Here is a 17,448-nt window from a genome sequence, read left to right as displayed (position 1 = left end):
AGGTGGAGTACAGGTTCAGGGCATATTTGTGTGGATTTCTGCATTGGTACGGTCCAGTGAGACAAGGACCTTCTGGGTGGGTACAGGTTCAGGGCATATTTGTGTGGAATTCTGCATTGGTACGTTCCAGTGAGATAGGGAGGTTATGGAGGGTACAGGTTCAGAGCATATTTGTGTGGAGTTCTGCAGTGGTACGTTCCAGTGAGACAGGGAAGTTATGGAGGGATACAGGTTCAGGGCATATTTGTGTGGAGTTCTGCATTGGTACGTTCCAGTGAGACAGGGAGGTTATGGAGGGGTACAGGTTCAGGGCATATTTGTGTGGAGTTCTGCAATGGTACGTTCCAGTGAGACAGTGAGGTTATGGAGGGTACAGGTTCAGGGCATATTTGTGTGGAGTTCTGCGTAGGGACGTTCCAGTGAGACAGGGAGGTTATGGACGGGTACAGGTTCAGGGCATATTTGTGTGGAGTTCTGCATTGGGTCGTTCCAGTGACACAGGGAGGTTATGGAGTGGTACAGGTACAGGGCATATTTGTGTGGAGTTCTGCATTGGTAAGTTCCAGTGAGACAGGGAGGTTATGGAGGGTACAAGTTCAGGGCATATTTGTGTGGAGTTCTGCATTGGTACTTTACAGTGGGACAGGGAGGTTATGGAGAGTACCGGTTCATGGCATATTTGTGTGGAATTCTGCAGTGGGACGTTCCAGTGAGACAGGGAGTTTATGGACGTGAACAGGTTCAGGGCATATTTGTGTGGAATTCTGCATTGGTACGTTCCAGTGAGACAGGGAGGTTTTGGAGGGGTACAGGTTCAGGGTATATTTGTTTGGAGTTCTGCGTTGGTACGTTCCAGTGTGACTGGGTGGTTATGGAGGGGTACAGGTTCAGGGCATATTTGTTTGGAGTTCTGCATTGGTACGTTCCAATGTGACTGGGAGGTTATGGAGGTTACACGTTCAGGGCATATTTGTGTGGAGTTCTGCAGTGGGACGTTCCAGTGAGACAGGGAGGTTATGGACGGGTACAGGTTCAGGGCACATTTGTGTGGAGTTCTGCATTGGTACGTTCCAGTGAGACAGGGAGGTTATGGAGGGGTACAGGTTCAGGGCATATTTGTGTGGAGTTCTGCATTGCTACGTTCCTGTGAGACAGGGAGGTTATGGAGGGGTACAGGTTCAGGGCATATTTGTGAGGAGTTCTGCAGTGTGACGTTCCAGTGAGACTGGGAGGTTAAGGTGGAATACTGGTTCAGGGCATATTTGTGTGGATTTCTGCATTGGTACGGTCCAGTGAGACAAGGACTTTCTGGGTGGGTACAGGTTCAGGGCATATTTGTGTGGAATTCTGCATTGGTACGTTCCAGTGAGATAGGGAGGTTATGGAGGGTACAGGTTCAGGGCATATTTGTGTGGAGTTCTGCAGTGGTACGTTCCAGTGAGACAGGGAGGTTATGGAGGGGTACAGGTTCAGGGCATATTTGTGTGGAGTTCTGCAATGGTACGTTCCAGTGAGACAGTGAGGTTATGGAGGGTACAGGTTCAGGGCATATTTGTGTGGAGTTCTGCGTTGGGACGTTCCAGTGAGACAGGGAGGTTATGGAGGGGTACAGGTTCAGGGCATATTTGTGTTGAGTTCTGCAGTGGTACGTTCCAGTGAGACAGGGAGGTTAAGGTGGAGTACAGGTTCAGGGCATATTTGTGTGGATTTCTGCATTGGTACGTTCCAGTGAGACAGAGAGTTTATGGAGGGGTACAGGTTCAGGGCAAATTTGAGTGGAGTTCTGCATTGGTACATTCCAGTGAGACAAGGAGGTTCTGGGTGGGTACAGGTTCAGGGCATATTTGTGTGGAATTCTGCATTGGTACGTTCCAGTGAGACAGTGAGTTTATGGAGGGTTCAGGTTCAGGGCATATTTGTTTGGAGTTCTGCATTGGTACGTTTCAGTGAGACAGGGAAGTTATGGAGGAAACAGGTTCAGGGCATATTTGTGTGGAGTTCTGCGTTGGGACGTTCCAGTGAGACAGGGAGGTTATGGACGGGTACAGGTTCAGGGCATATTTGTGTGGAGTTCTGCATTGGTACGTTACAGTGACACAGGGAGTTTATGGAGGGGTACAGGTTCAGGGCATATTTGTGTAGAGTTCTGCATTGGTACGTTCCAGTGAGACAGGGAGGTTATGGAGGGTAGAGGTTCAGGGCATATTTGTGTGGAATTCTGCAGTGGGACGTTCCAGTGAGACAGTGAGTTTATGGACGTGTACCGGTTCAGGGCATATTTGTGTGGAATACTGCATTGGTACGTTCCAGTGAGACAGGGAGGTTTTGGACGGGTACAGGTTCAGTGCATATTTGTGTGGTGTTCTGCAATGGTACGTTCCAGTGAGACAGGGAGGTTATGCACGGTACAGGATCAGGGCATATTTGAGTGGAGTTCGGTATTGGTGGGTTTCAGTGAGACAGGGAGGTTATGCAGGGGTACAGGTTCAGGGCATATTTGTGTGAATTTCTGCTTTGGTACGTTCCAGTGAGACAGGGAGGCTATGGAGAGGTACAGGTTCAGGGCAAATTTGTGTGGAGTTCGGCATTGGTACGTTCCAGTGAGACAAGGAGGTTATGGGCGGGTACAGGTTCAGGGTATATTTGTTTGGAGTTCTGCGTTGGTACGTTCCAGTGTGACTGGGAGGTTATGAAGGGGTACAGGTTCAGGGCATATTTGTTTGGAGTTCTGCATTGGTACGTTCCAGTGTGACTGGGAGGTTATGGAGCTTACACGTTCAGGGCATATTTGTGTGGAGTTCTGCAGTGGACGTTCCAGTGAGACAAGGAGGTTATGGACGGGAACAGGTTCAGGGTACATTTGTGTGGAGTTCTGCATTGGTACGATCCAGTGAGACAGGGAGGTTATGGAGGGGTACAGGTTCAGGGTATATTTGTTTGGAGTTCTGCGTTGGTACGTTCCAGTGTGACTGGGTGGTTATGGAGGGGTACAGGTTCAGGGCATATTTGTTTGGAGTTCTGCATTGGTACGTTCCAATGTGACTGGGATGTTATGGAGGTTACACGTTCAGGGCATATTTGTGTGGAGTTCTGCAGTGGGACGTTCCAGTGAGACAGGGAGGTTATGGACGGGTACAGGTTCAGGGCACATTTGTGTGGAGTTCTGCATTGGTACGTTCCAGTGAGACAGGGAGGTTATGGAGGGGTACAGGTTCAGGGCATATTTGTGTGGAGTTCTGCATTGCTACGTTCCTGTGAGACAGGGAGGTTATGGAGGGGTACAGGTTCAGGGCATATTTGTGAGGAGTTCTGCAGTGTGACGTTCCAGTGAGACTGGGAGGTTAAGGTGGAATACTGGTTCAGGGCATATTTGTGTGGATTTCTGCATTGGTACGGTCCAGTGAGACAAGGACTTTCTGGGTGGGTACAGGTTCAGGGCATATTTGTGTGGAATTCTGCATTGGTACGTTCCAGTGAGATAGGGAGGTTATGGAGGGTACAGGTTCAGGGCATATTTGTGTGGAGTTCTGCAGTGGTACGTTCCAGTGAGACAGGGAGGTTATGGAGGGGTACAGGTTCAGGGCATATTTGTGTGGAGTTCTGCAATGGTACGTTCCAGTGAGACAGTGAGGTTATGGAGGGTACAGGTTCAGGGCATATTTGTGTGGAGTTCTGCGTTGGGACGTTCCAGTGAGACAGGGAGGTTATGGAGGGGTACAGGTTCAGGGCATATTTGTGTTGAGTTCTGCAGTGGTACGTTCCAGTGAGACAGGGAGGTTAAGGTGGAGTACAGGTTCAGGGCATATTTGTGTGGATTTCTGCATTGGTACGTTCCAGTGAGACAGAGAGTTTATGGAGGGGTACAGGTTCAGGGCAAATTTGAGTGGAGTTCTGCATTGGTACATTCCAGTGAGACAAGGAGGTTCTGGGTGGGTACAGGTTCAGGGCATATTTGTGTGGAATTCTGCATTGGTACGTTCCAGTGAGACAGTGAGTTTATGGAGGGTTCAGGTTCAGGGCATATTTGTTTGGAGTTCTGCATTGGTACGTTTCAGTGAGACAGGGAAGTTATGGAGGAAACAGGTTCAGGGCATATTTGTATGGAGTTCTGCGTTGGGACGTTCCAGTGAGACAGGGAGGTTATGGACGGGTACAGGTTCAGGGCATATTTGTGTGGAGTTCTGCATTGGTACGTTACAGTGACACAGGGAGGTTATGGAGGGGTACAGGTTCAGGGCATATTTGTGTAGAGTTCTGCATTGGTACGTTCCAGTGAGACAGGGAGGTTATGGAGGGTAGAGGTTCAGGGCATATTTGTGTGGAATTCTGCAGTGGGACGTTCCAGTGAGACAGTGAGTTTATGGACGTGTACCGGTTCAGGGCATATTTGTGTGGAATACTGCATTGGTACGTTCCAGTGAGACAGGGAGGTTTTGGACGGGTACAGGTTCAGTGCATATTTGTGTGGTGTTCTGCAATGGTACGTTCCAGTGAGACAGGGAGGTTATGCACGGTACAGGATCAGGGCATATTTGAGTGGAGTTCGGTATTGGTGGGTTTCAGTGAGACAGGGAGGTTATGCAGGGGTACAGGTTCAGGGCATATTTGTGTGAATTTCTGCTTTGGTACGTTCCAGTGAGACAGGGAGGCTATGGAGAGGTACAGGTTCAGGGCAAATTTGTGTGGAGTTCGGCATTGGTACGTTCCAGTGAGACAAGGAGGTTATGGGCGGGTACAGGTTCAGGGTATATTTGTTTGGAGTTCTGCGTTGGTACGTTCCAGTGTGACTGGGTGGTTATGGAGGGGTACAGGTTCAGGGCATATTTGTTTGGAGTTCTGCATTGGTACGTTCCAATGTGACTGGGATGTTATGGAGGTTACACGTTCAGGGCATATTTGTGTGGAGTTCTGCAGTGGGACGTTCCAGTGAGACAGGGAGGTTATGGACGGGTACAGGTTCAGGGCACATTTGTGTGGAGTTCTGCATTGGTACGTTCCAGTGAGACAGGGAGGTTATGGAGGGGTACAGGTTCAGGGCATATTTGTGTGGAGTTCTGCATTGCTACGTTCCTGTGAGACAGGGAGGTTATGGAGGGGTACAGGTTCAGGGCATATTTGTGAGGAGTTCTGCAGTGTGACGTTCCAGTGAGACTGGGAGGTTAAGGTGGAATACTGGTTCAGGGCATATTTGCGTGGATTTCTGCATTGGTACGGTCCAGTGAGACAAGGACTTTCTGGGTGGGTACAGGTTCAGGGCATATTTGTGTGGAATTCTGCATTGGTACGTTCCAGTGAGATAGGGAGGTTATGGAGGGTACAGGTTCAGGGCATATTTGTGTGGAGTTCTGCAGTGGTACGTTCCAGTGAGACAGGGAGGTTATGGAGGGGTACAGGTTCAGGGCATATTTGTGTGGAGTTCTGCAATGGTACGTTCCAGTGAGACAGTGAGGTTATGGAGGGTACAGGTTCAGGGCATATTTGTGTGGAGTTCTGCGTTGGGACGTTCCAGTGAGACAGGGAGGTTATGGAGGGGTACAGGTTCAGGGCATATTTGTGTTGAGTTCTGCAGTGGTACGTTCCAGTGAGACAGGGAGGTTAAGGTGGAGTACAGGTTCAGGGCATATTTGTGTGGATTTCTGCATTGGTACGTTCCAGTGAGACAGAGAGTTTATGGAGGGGTACAGGTTCAGGGCAAATTTGAGTGGAGTTCTGCATTGGTACATTCCAGTGAGACAAGGAGGTTCTGGGTGGGTACAGGTTCAGGGCATATTTGTGTGGAATTCTGCATTGGTACGTTCCAGTGAGACAGTGAGTTTATGGAGGGTTCAGGTTCAGGGCATATTTGTTTGGAGTTCTGCATTGGTACGTTTCAGTGAGACAGGGAAGTTATGGAGGAAACAGGTTCAGGGCATATTTGTATGGAGTTCTGCGTTGGGACGTTCCAGTGAGACAGGGAGGTTATGGACGGGTACAGGTTCAGGGCATATTTGTGTGGAGTTCTGCATTGGTACGTTACAGTGACACAGGGAGGTTATGGAGGGGTACAGGTTCAGGGCATATTTGTGTAGAGTTCTGCATTGGTACGTTCCAGTGAGACAGGGAGGTTATGGAGGGTAGAGGTTCAGGGCATATTTGTGTGGAATTCTGCAGTGGGACGTTCCAGTGAGACAGTGAGTTTATGGACGTGTACCGGTTCAGGGCATATTTGTGTGGAATACTGCATTGGTACGTTCCAGTGAGACAGGGAGGTTTTGGACGGGTACAGGTTCAGTGCATATTTGTGTGGTGTTCTGCAATGGTACGTTCCAGTGAGACAGGGAGGTTATGCACGGTACAGGATCAGGGCATATTTGAGTGGAGTTCGGTATTGGTGGGTTTCAGTGAGACAGGGAGGTTATGCAGGGGTACAGGTTCAGGGCATATTTGTGTGAATTTCTGCTTTGGTACGTTCCAGTGAGACAGGGAGGCTATGGAGAGGTACAGGTTCAGGGCAAATTTGTGTGGAGTTCGGCATTGGTACGTTCCAGTGAGACAAGGAGGTTATGGGCGGGTACAGGTTCAGGGTATATTTGTTTGGAGTTCTGCGTTGGTACGTTCCAGTGTGACTGGGAGGTTATGAAGGGGTACAGGTTCAGGGCATATTTGTTTGGAGTTCTGCATTGGTACGTTCCAGTGTGACTGGGAGGTTATGGAGCTTACACGTTCAGGGCATATTTGTGTGGAGTTCTGCAGTGGACGTTCCAGTGAGACAAGGAGGTTATGGACGGGAACAGGTTCAGGGTACATTTGTGTGGAGTTCTGCATTGGTACGATCCAGTGAGACAGGGAGGTTATGGAGGGGTACAGGTTCAGGGCATATTTGTGTGGTGTTCTGCATTGCTACGTTCCTGTGAGACAGGGAGGTTATGGAGGGGTACAGGTTCAGGGCATATTTGTTTGGAGTTCTGCATTGGTACGTTCCAGTGAGACAGTCAGGTTATGGTGGAGTACAGGTTGAGGGCATATTTTTGTGGACTTCTGCAATGGTACGTTCCAGTGAGACCCGGAGGTTATGGAGGGGTACAGGTTCAGGGCATATTTGTGTGGAGTTCTGCATTTGTATGTTCCAGTGAGACAGGGAGGTAATGGAGGGGTACAGGTTCAGGGCATATCTGTGCGGAGTTCTGCAGTGGGACGTTCCAGTGAGACAGGGAGGTTATGGACGTGTACAGGTTCAGGGCATATTTGTGTGGAGTTCTGCATTGGTACGTTCCAGTGAGACAGGGAAGTTATGGCGGGGTACAGGTTCAGGGCATATTTGTGTGGAGTTCTGCATTGGTACGTTCCAGTGAGACAGGGAGGTTATGGAGGGGTACAGGTTCAGGGCATATTTGTGTGGTGTTCTGCAATGGTACGTTCCAGTGAGACAGTGAGGTTATGGAGGGTACAGTTTCAGGGCATATTTTTGTGGAGTTCTGCGTTGGGACGTTCCAGTGAGACTGGGAGGTTAAGGTGGAGTACAGGTTCAGGGCATATTTGTGTGGATTTCTGCATTGGTACGGTCCAGTGAGACAAGGACTTTCTGGGTGGGTACAGGTTCAGGGCATATTTGTGTGGAATTCTGCATTGGTACTTTCCAGTGAGATAGGGAGGTTATGGAGGGTACAGGTTCAGGGCATATTTGTGTGGAGTTCTGCAGTGGTACGTTCCAGTGAGACAGGGAAGTTATGGAGGGGTACAGGTTCAGGGCATATTTGTGTGGAGTTCTGCATTGGTACGTTCCAGTGAGACAGGGAGGTTATGCAGGGGTACAGGTTCAGGGCATATTTGTGTGAATTTCTGCTTTGGTACGTTCCAGTGAGACAGGGAGGCTATGGAGAGGTACAGGTTCAGGGCAAATTTGTGTGGAGTTCGGCATTGGTACGTTCCAGTGAGACAAGGAGGTTATGGGCGGGTACAGGTTCAGGGTATATTTGTTTGGAGTTCTGCGTTGGTACGTTCCAGTGTGACTGGGAGTTTATGAAGGGGTACAGGTTCAGGGCATATTTGTTTGGAGTTCTGCATTGGTACGTTCCAGTGTGACTGGGAGGCTATGGAGCTTACACGTTCAGGGCATATTTGTGTGGAGTTCTGCAGTGGACGTTCCAGTGAGACAAGGAGGTTATGGACGGGTACAGGTTCAGGGTACATTTGTGTGGAGTTCTGCATTGGTACGATCCAGTGAGACAGGGAGGTTATGGAGGGGTACAGGTTCAGGGCATATTTGTGTGGTGTTCTGCATTGCTACGTTCCTGTGAGACAGGGAGGTTATGGAGGGGTACAGGTTCAGGGCATATTTGTGTGGAGTTCTGCATTGGTACGTTCCAGTGAGACAGTCAGGTTATGGTGGAGTACAGGTTGAGGGCATATTTTTGTGGACTTCTGCATTGGTACGTTCCAGTGAGACCCGGAGGTTATGGAGGGGTACAGGTTCAGGGCATATTTGTGTGGAGTTCTGCATTTGTATGTTCCAGTGAGACAGGGAGGTAATGGAGGGGTACAGGTTCAGGGCATATCTTTGTGGAGTTCTGCAGTGGGACGTTCCAGTGAGACAGGGAGGTTATGGACGTGTACAGGTTCAGGGCATATTTGTGTGGAGTTCTGCATTGGTACGTTCCAGTGAGACAGGGAAGTTATGGCGGGGTACAGGTTCAGGGCATATTTGTGTGGTGTTCTGCAATGGTACGTTCCAGTGAGACAGTGAGGTTATGGAGGATACAGGTTCAGGGCATATTTTTGTGGAGTTCTGCGTTGGGACGTTCCAGTGAGACTGGGAGGTTATGGTGGAGTACAGGTTCAGGGCATATTTGTGTGGATTTCTGCATTGGTACGGTCCAGTGAGACAAGGAATTTCTGGGTGGGTACAGGTTCAGGGCATATTTGTGTGGAATTCTGCATTGGTACTTTCCAGTGAGATAGGGAGGTTATGGAGGGTACAGGTTCAGGGCATATTTGTGTGGAGTTCTGCAGTGGTACGTTCCAGTGAGACAGGGACGTTATGGAGGGGTACAGGTTCAGGGCATATTTGTGTGGAGTTTTGCATTGGTACGTTCCAGTGAGACAGGGAGGTTGTGGAGGGGTACAGGTTCAGGGCATATTTGTGTGGAGTTCTGCAATGGTACGTTCCAGTGAGACAGTGAGGTTATGTAGGGTACAGGTTCAGGGCATATTTGTGTGGAGTTCTGCGTTGGGACGTTCCAGTGAGACAGGGAGGTTATGGACGGGTACAGGTTCAGGGCATATTTGTGTGGAGTTCTGCATTGGTTCGTTCCAGTGACACAGGGAGGTTATGGAGGGGTACAGGTTCAGGGCATATTTGTGTGGAGTTCTGCATTGGTAAGTTCCAGTGAGACAGGGAGGTTATTGAGGGTACAAGTTCAGGGCATATTTGTGTGGAGTTCTGCATTGGTACGTTACAGTGAGACAGGGAGGTTATTGATGGGTACAGGTTCAGAGCATATTTTTGTGCAGTTCTGCATTGGTACTTTACAGTGGGACAGGGAGTTTATGGAGAGTACCGGTTCATGGCATATTTGTGTGGAATTCTGCAGTGGGACGTTCCAGTGAGACAGGGAGTTTATGGACGTGAACAGGTTCAGGGCATATTTGTGTGGAATTCTGCATTGGTACGTTCCAGTGAGACAGGGAGGTTTTGGAGGGGTACAGGTTCAGGGTATATTTGTTTGGAGTTCTGCGTTGGTACGTTCCAGTGTGACAGGGAGGTTATGGAGGGGTACAGGTTCAGGGCATATTTGTTTGGAGTTCTGCATTGGTACGTTGCAGTGTGACTGGGAGGTTATGGAGGTTACACGTTCAGGGCATATTTGTGTGGAGTTCTGCAGTGGGACGTTCCAGTGAGACAGGGAGGTTATGGACGGGTACAGGTTCAGGGCACATTTGTGTGGAGTTCTGCATTGGTACGTTCCAGTGAGACAGGGAGGTTAAGGTGGAGTACAGGTTCAGGGCATATTTGTGTGGAGTTCTGCATTGGTACGGTCCAGTGAGACAAGGACTTTCTGGGTGGGTACAGGTTCAGGGCATATTTGTGTGGAATTCTGCATTGGTACGTTCCAGTGTGACTGGGAGGTTATGGAGGTTACACGTTCAGGGCATATTTGTGTGGATTTCTGCATTGGTACGTTCCAGTGAGACAGGGAGGTTATGGAGGGGTACAGGTTCAGGGCAAATTTGAGTGGAGTTCTGCATTGGTACATTCCAGTGAGACAAGGAGGTTCTGGGTGGGTACAGGTTCAGGGCATATTTGTGTGGAATTCTGCATTGGTACGTTCCAGTGAGACAGGGAGTTTATGGAGGGTTCAGGTTCAGGGCATATTTGTGTGGAGTTGTGCTTTGGTACGTTCCAGTGAGACAGGGAGGTTATGGAGGAAACAGGTTCAGGGCATATTTGTGTGGAGTTCTGCGTTGGGACGTTCCAGTGAGACAGGGAGGTTATGGAGGGGTACAGGTTCAGGGCATATTTGTGTTGAGTTCTGCAGTGGTACGTTCCAGTGAGACAGGGAGGTTAAGGTGGAGTACAGGTTCAGGGCATATTTGTGTGGATTTCTGCATTGGTACGTTCCAGTGAGACAGAGAGTTTATGGAGGGGTACAGGTTCAGGGCAAATTTGAGTGGAGTTCTGCATTGGTACATTCCAGTGAGACAAGGAGGTTCTGGGTGGGTACAGGTTCAGGGCATATTTGTGTGGAATTCTGCATTGGTACGATCCAGTGAGACAGTGAGTTTATGGAGGGTTCAGGTTCAGGGCATATTTGTTTGGAGTTCTGCATTGGTACGTTTCAGTGAGACAGGGAAGTTATGGAGGAAACAGGTTCAGGGCATATTTGTATGGAGTTCTGCGTTGGGACGTTCCAGTGAGACAGGGAGGTTATGGACGGGTACAGGTTCAGGGCATATTTGTGTGGAGTTCTGCATTGGTACGTTACAGTGACACAGGGAGGTTATGGAGGGGTACAGGTTCAGGGCATATTTGTGTAGAGTTCTGCATTGGTACGTTCCAGTGAGACAGGGAGGTTATGGAGGGTAGAGGTTCAGGGCATATTTGTGTGGAATTCTGCAGTGGGACGTTCCAGTGAGACAGTGAGTTTATGGACGTGTACCGGTTCAGGGCATATTTGTGTGGAATACTGCATTGGTACGTTCCAGTGAGACAGGGAGGTTTTGGACGGGTACAGGTTCAGTGCATATTTGTGTGGTGTTCTGCAATGGTACGTTCCAGTGAGACAGGGAGGTTATGCACGGTACAGGATCAGGGCATATTTGAGTGGAGTTCGGTATTGGTGGGTTTCAGTGAGACAGGGAGGTTATGCAGGGGTACAGGTTCAGGGCATATTTGTGTGAATTTCTGCTTTGGTACGTTCCAGTGAGACAGGGAGGCTATGGAGAGGTACAGGTTCAGGGCAAATTTGTGTGGAGTTCGGCATTGGTACGTTCCAGTGAGACAAGGAGGTTATGGGCGGGTACAGGTTCAGGGTATATTTGTTTGGAGTTCTGCGTTGGTACGTTCCAGTGTGACTGGGAGGTTATGAAGGGGTACAGGTTCAGGGCATATTTGTTTGGAGTTCTGCATTGGTACGTTCCAGTGTGACTGGGAGGTTATGGAGCTTACACGTTCAGGGCATATTTGTGTGGAGTTCTGCAGTGGACGTTCCAGTGAGACAAGGAGGTTATGGACGGGAACAGGTTCAGGGTACATTTGTGTGGAGTTCTGCATTGGTACGATCCAGTGAGACAGGGAGGTTATGGAGGGGTACAGGTTCAGGGCATATTTGTGTGGTGTTCTGCATTGCTACGTTCCTGTGAGACAGGGAGGTTATGGAGGGGTACAGGTTCAGGGCATATTTGTTTGGAGTTCTGCATTGGTACGTTCCAGTGAGACAGTCAGGTTATGGTGGAGTACAGGTTGAGGGCATATTTTTGTGGACTTCTGCAATGGTACGTTCCAGTGAGACCCGGAGGTTATGGAGGGGTACAGGTTCAGGGCATATTTGTGTGGAGTTCTGCATTTGTATGTTCCAGTGAGACAGGGAGGTAATGGAGGGGTACAGGTTCAGGGCATATCTGTGCGGAGTTCTGCAGTGGGACGTTCCAGTGAGACAGGGAGGTTATGGACGTGTACAGGTTCAGGGCATATTTGTGTGGAGTTCTGCATTGGTACGTTCCAGTGAGACAGGGAAGTTATGGCGGGGTACAGGTTCAGGGCATATTTGTGTGGAGTTCTGCATTGGTACGTTCCAGTGAGACAGGGAGGTTATGGAGGGGTACAGGTTCAGGGCATATTTGTGTGGTGTTCTGCAATGGTACGTTCCAGTGAGACAGTGAGGTTATGGAGGGTACAGTTTCAGGGCATATTTTTGTGGAGTTCTGCGTTGGGACGTTCCAGTGAGACTGGGAGGTTAAGGTGGAGTACAGGTTCAGGGCATATTTGTGTGGATTTCTGCATTGGTACGGTCCAGTGAGACAAGGACTTTCTGGGTGGGTACAGGTTCAGGGCATATTTGTGTGGAATTCTGCATTGGTACTTTCCAGTGAGATAGGGAGGTTATGGAGGGTACAGGTTCAGGGCATATTTGTGTGGAGTTCTGCAGTGGTACGTTCCAGTGAGACAGGGAAGTTATGGAGGGGTACAGGTTCAGGGCATATTTGTGTGGAGTTCTGCATTGGTACGTTCCAGTGAGACAGGGAGGTTATGCAGGGGTACAGGTTCAGGGCATATTTGTGTGAATTTCTGCTTTGGTACGTTCCAGTGAGACAGGGAGGCTATGGAGAGGTACAGGTTCAGGGCAAATTTGTGTGGAGTTCGGCATTGGTACGTTCCAGTGAGACAAGGAGGTTATGGGCGGGTACAGGTTCAGGGTATATTTGTTTGGAGTTCTGCGTTGGTACGTTCCAGTGTGACTGGGAGTTTATGAAGGGGTACAGGTTCAGGGCATATTTGTTTGGAGTTCTGCATTGGTACGTTCCAGTGTGACTGGGAGGCTATGGAGCTTACACGTTCAGGGCATATTTGTGTGGAGTTCTGCAGTGGACGTTCCAGTGAGACAAGGAGGTTATGGACGGGTACAGGTTCAGGGTACATTTGTGTGGAGTTCTGCATTGGTACGATCCAGTGAGACAGGGAGGTTATGGAGGGGTACAGGTTCAGGGCATATTTGTGTGGTGTTCTGCATTGCTACGTTCCTGTGAGACAGGGAGGTTATGGAGGGGTACAGGTTCAGGGCATATTTGTGTGGAGTTCTGCATTGGTACGTTCCAGTGAGACAGTCAGGTTATGGTGGAGTACAGGTTGAGGGCATATTTTTGTGGACTTCTGCATTGGTACGTTCCAGTGAGACCCGGAGGTTATGGAGGGGTACAGGTTCAGGGCATATTTGTGTGGAGTTCTGCATTTGTATGTTCCAGTGAGACAGGGAGGTAATGGAGGGGTACAGGTTCAGGGCATATCTTTGTGGAGTTCTGCAGTGGGACGTTCCAGTGAGACAGGGAGGTTATGGACGTGTACAGGTTCAGGGCATATTTGTGTGGAGTTCTGCATTGGTACGTTCCAGTGAGACAGGGAAGTTATGGCGGGGTACAGGTTCAGGGCATATTTGTGTGGTGTTCTGCAATGGTACGTTCCAGTGAGACAGTGAGGTTATGGAGGATACAGGTTCAGGGCATATTTTTGTGGAGTTCTGCGTTGGGACGTTCCAGTGAGACTGGGAGGTTATGGTGGAGTACAGGTTCAGGGCATATTTGTGTGGATTTCTGCATTGGTACGGTCCAGTGAGACAAGGAATTTCTGGGTGGGTACAGGTTCAGGGCATATTTGTGTGGAATTCTGCATTGGTACTTTCCAGTGAGATAGGGAGGTTATGGAGGGTACAGGTTCAGGGCATATTTGTGTGGAGTTCTGCAGTGGTACGTTCCAGTGAGACAGGGACGTTATGGAGGGGTACAGGTTCAGGGCATATTTGTGTGGAGTTTTGCATTGGTACGTTCCAGTGAGACAGGGAGGTTGTGGAGGGGTACAGGTTCAGGGCATATTTGTGTGGAGTTCTGCAATGGTACGTTCCAGTGAGACAGTGAGGTTATGTAGGGTACAGGTTCAGGGCATATTTGTGTGGAGTTCTGCGTTGGGACGTTCCAGTGAGACAGGGAGGTTATGGACGGGTACAGGTTCAGGGCATATTTGTGTGGAGTTCTGCATTGGTTCGTTCCAGTGACACAGGGAGGTTATGGAGGGGTACAGGTTCAGGGCATATTTGTGTGGAGTTCTGCATTGGTAAGTTCCAGTGAGACAGGGAGGTTATTGAGGGTACAAGTTCAGGGCATATTTGTGTGGAGTTCTGCATTGGTACGTTACAGTGAGACAGGGAGGTTATTGATGGGTACAGGTTCAGAGCATATTTTTGTGCAGTTCTGCATTGGTACTTTACAGTGGGACAGGGAGTTTATGGAGAGTACCGGTTCATGGCATATTTGTGTGGAATTCTGCAGTGGGACGTTCCAGTGAGACAGGGAGTTTATGGACGTGAACAGGTTCAGGGCATATTTGTGTGGAATTCTGCATTGGTACGTTCCAGTGAGACAGGGAGGTTTTGGAGGGGTACAGGTTCAGGGTATATTTGTTTGGAGTTCTGCGTTGGTACGTTCCAGTGTGACTGGGAGGTTATGGAGGGGTACAGGTTCAGGGCATATTTGTTTGGAGTTCTGCATTGGTACGTTGCAGTGTGACTGGGAGGTTATGGAGGTTACACGTTCAGGGCATATTTGTGTGGAGTTCTGCAGTGGGACGTTCCAGTGAGACAGGGAGGTTATGGACGGGTACAGGTTCAGGGCACATTTGTGTGGAGTTCTGCATTGGTACGTTCCAGTGAGACAGGGAGGTTAAGGTGGAGTACAGGTTCAGGGCATATTTGTGTGGAGTTCTGCATTGGTACGGTCCAGTGAGACAAGGACTTTCTGGGTGGGTACAGGTTCAGGGCATATTTGTGTGGAATTCTGCATTGGTACGTTCCAGTGTGACTGGGAGGTTATGGAGGTTACACGTTCAGGGCATATTTGTGTGGATTTCTGCATTGGTACGTTCCAGTGAGACAGGGAGGTTATGGAGGGGTACAGGTTCAGGGCAAATTTGAGTGGAGTTCTGCATTGGTACATTCCAGTGAGACAAGGAGGTTCTGGGTGGGTACAGGTTCAGGGCATATTTGTGTGGAATTCTGCATTGGTACGTTCCAGTGAGACAGGGAGTTTATGGAGGGTTCAGGTTCAGGGCATATTTGTGTGGAGTTGTGCTTTGGTACGTTCCAGTGAGACAGGGAGGTTATGGAGGAAACAGGTTCAGGGCATATTTGTGTGGAGTTCTGCGTTGGGACGTTCCAGTGAGACAGGGAGGTTATGGACGGGTACAGGTTCAGGGCATATTTGTGTGGAGTTCTGCATTGGTACGTTACAGTGACACAGGGAGGTTATGGAGGGGTACAGGTTCAGGGCATATTTGTGTAGAGTTCTGCATTGGTACGTTCCAGTGAGACAGGGAGGTTATGGAGGTTAGAAGTTCAGGGCCTATTTGTGTGGAATTCTGCAGTGGGACGTTCCAGTGAGACAGTGAGTTTATGGACGTGTACCGGTTCAGGGCATATTTGTGTGGAATACTGCATTGGTACGTTCCAGTGAGACAGGGAGGTTTTGGACGGGTACAGGTTCAGTGCATATTTGTGTGGTGTTCTGCAATGGTACGTTCCAGTGAGACAGGGAGGTTATGCACGGTACAGGATCAGGGCATATTTGAGTGGAGTTCGGTATTGGTGGGTTTCAGTGAGACAGGGAGGTTATGCAGGGGTACAGGTTCAGGGCATATTTGTGTGAATTTCTGCTTTGGTACGTTCTAGTGAGACAGGGAGGCTATGGAGAGGTACAGGTTCAGGGCAAATTTGTGTGGAGTTCGGCATTGGTACGTTCCAGTGAGACAAGGAGGTTATGGGCGGGTACAGGTTCAGGGTATATTTGTTTGGAGTTCTGCGTTGGTACGTTCCAGTGTGACTGGGAGGTTATGAAGGGGTACAGGTTCAGGGCATATTTGTTTGGAGTTCTGCATTGGTACGTTCCAGTGTGACTGGGAGGTTATGGAGCTTACACGTTCAGGGCATATTTGTGTGGAGTTCTGCATTGCTACGTTCCTGTGAGACAGGGAGTTTATGGAGGGGTACAGGTTCAGGGCATATTTGTGTGGTGTTCTGCATTGCTACGTTCCTGTGAGACAGGGAGTTTATGGAGGGGTACAGGTTCAGGGCATATTTGTTTGGAGTTCTGCATTGGTACGTTCCAGTGAGACAGTCAGGTTATGGTGGAGTACAGGTTGAGGGCATATTTTTGTGGACTTCTGCAATGGTACGTTCCAGTGAGACCCGGAGGTTATGGAGGGGTACAGGTTCAGGGCATATTTGTGTGGAGTTCTGCATTTGTATGTTCCAGTGAGACAGGGAGGTAATAGAGGGGTACAGGTTCAGGGCATATCTGTGCGGAGTTCTGCAGTGGGACGTTCCAGTGAGACAGGGAGGTTATGGACGTGTACAGGTACAGGGCATATTTGTGTGGTGTTCTGCAATGGTACGTTGCAGTGAGACAGTGAGGTTATGGAGGGTACAGTTTCAGGGCATATTTTTGTGGAGTTCTGCGTTGGGACGTTCCAGTGAGACTGGGAGGTTAAGGTGGAGTACAGGTTCAGGGCATATTTGTGTGGATTTCTGCATTGGTACGGTCCAGTGAGACAAGGACTTTCTGGGTGGGTACAGGTTCTGGGCATATTTGTGTGGAATTCTGCATTGGTACTTTCCAGTGAGATAGGGAGGTTATGGAGGGTACAGGTTCAGGGCATATTTGTGTGGAGTTCTGCAGTGGTACGTTCCAGTGAGACAGGGAAGTTATGGAGGGGTACAGGTTCAGGGCATATTTGTGTGGAGTTCTGCATTGGTACGTTCCAGTGAGACAGGGAGGTTATGCAGGGGTACAGGTTCAGGGCATATTTGTGTGAATTTCTGCTTTGGTACGTTCCAGTGAGACAGGGAGGCTATGGAGAGGTACAGGTTCAGGGCAAATTTGTGTGGAGTTCGGCATTGGTACGTTCCAGTGAGACAAGGAGGTTATGGGCGGGTACAGGTTCAGGGTATATTTGTTTGGAGTTCTGCGTTGGTACGTTCCAGTGTGACTGGGAGTTTATGAAGGGGTACAGGTTCAGGGCATATTTGTTTGGAGTTCTGCATTGGTACGTTCCAGTGTGACTGGGAGGCTATGGAGCTTACACGTTCAGGGCATAATTGTGTGGAGTTCTGCAGTGGACGTTCCAGTGAGACAAGGAGGTTATGGACGGGTACAGGTTCAGGGTACATTTGTGTGGAGTTCTGCATTGGTACGATCCAGTGAGACAGGGAG

The sequence above is a fragment of the Hemitrygon akajei genome, unplaced genomic scaffold, assembly GCF_048418815.1.
Source record: "Hemitrygon akajei unplaced genomic scaffold, sHemAka1.3 Scf000087, whole genome shotgun sequence".
NCBI lineage: Eukaryota > Metazoa > Chordata > Chondrichthyes > Myliobatiformes > Dasyatidae > Hemitrygon > Hemitrygon akajei.
The sequence above is the reverse complement of the archived record's forward strand: the minus strand, read 5'-3'. Positions refer to the sequence as shown.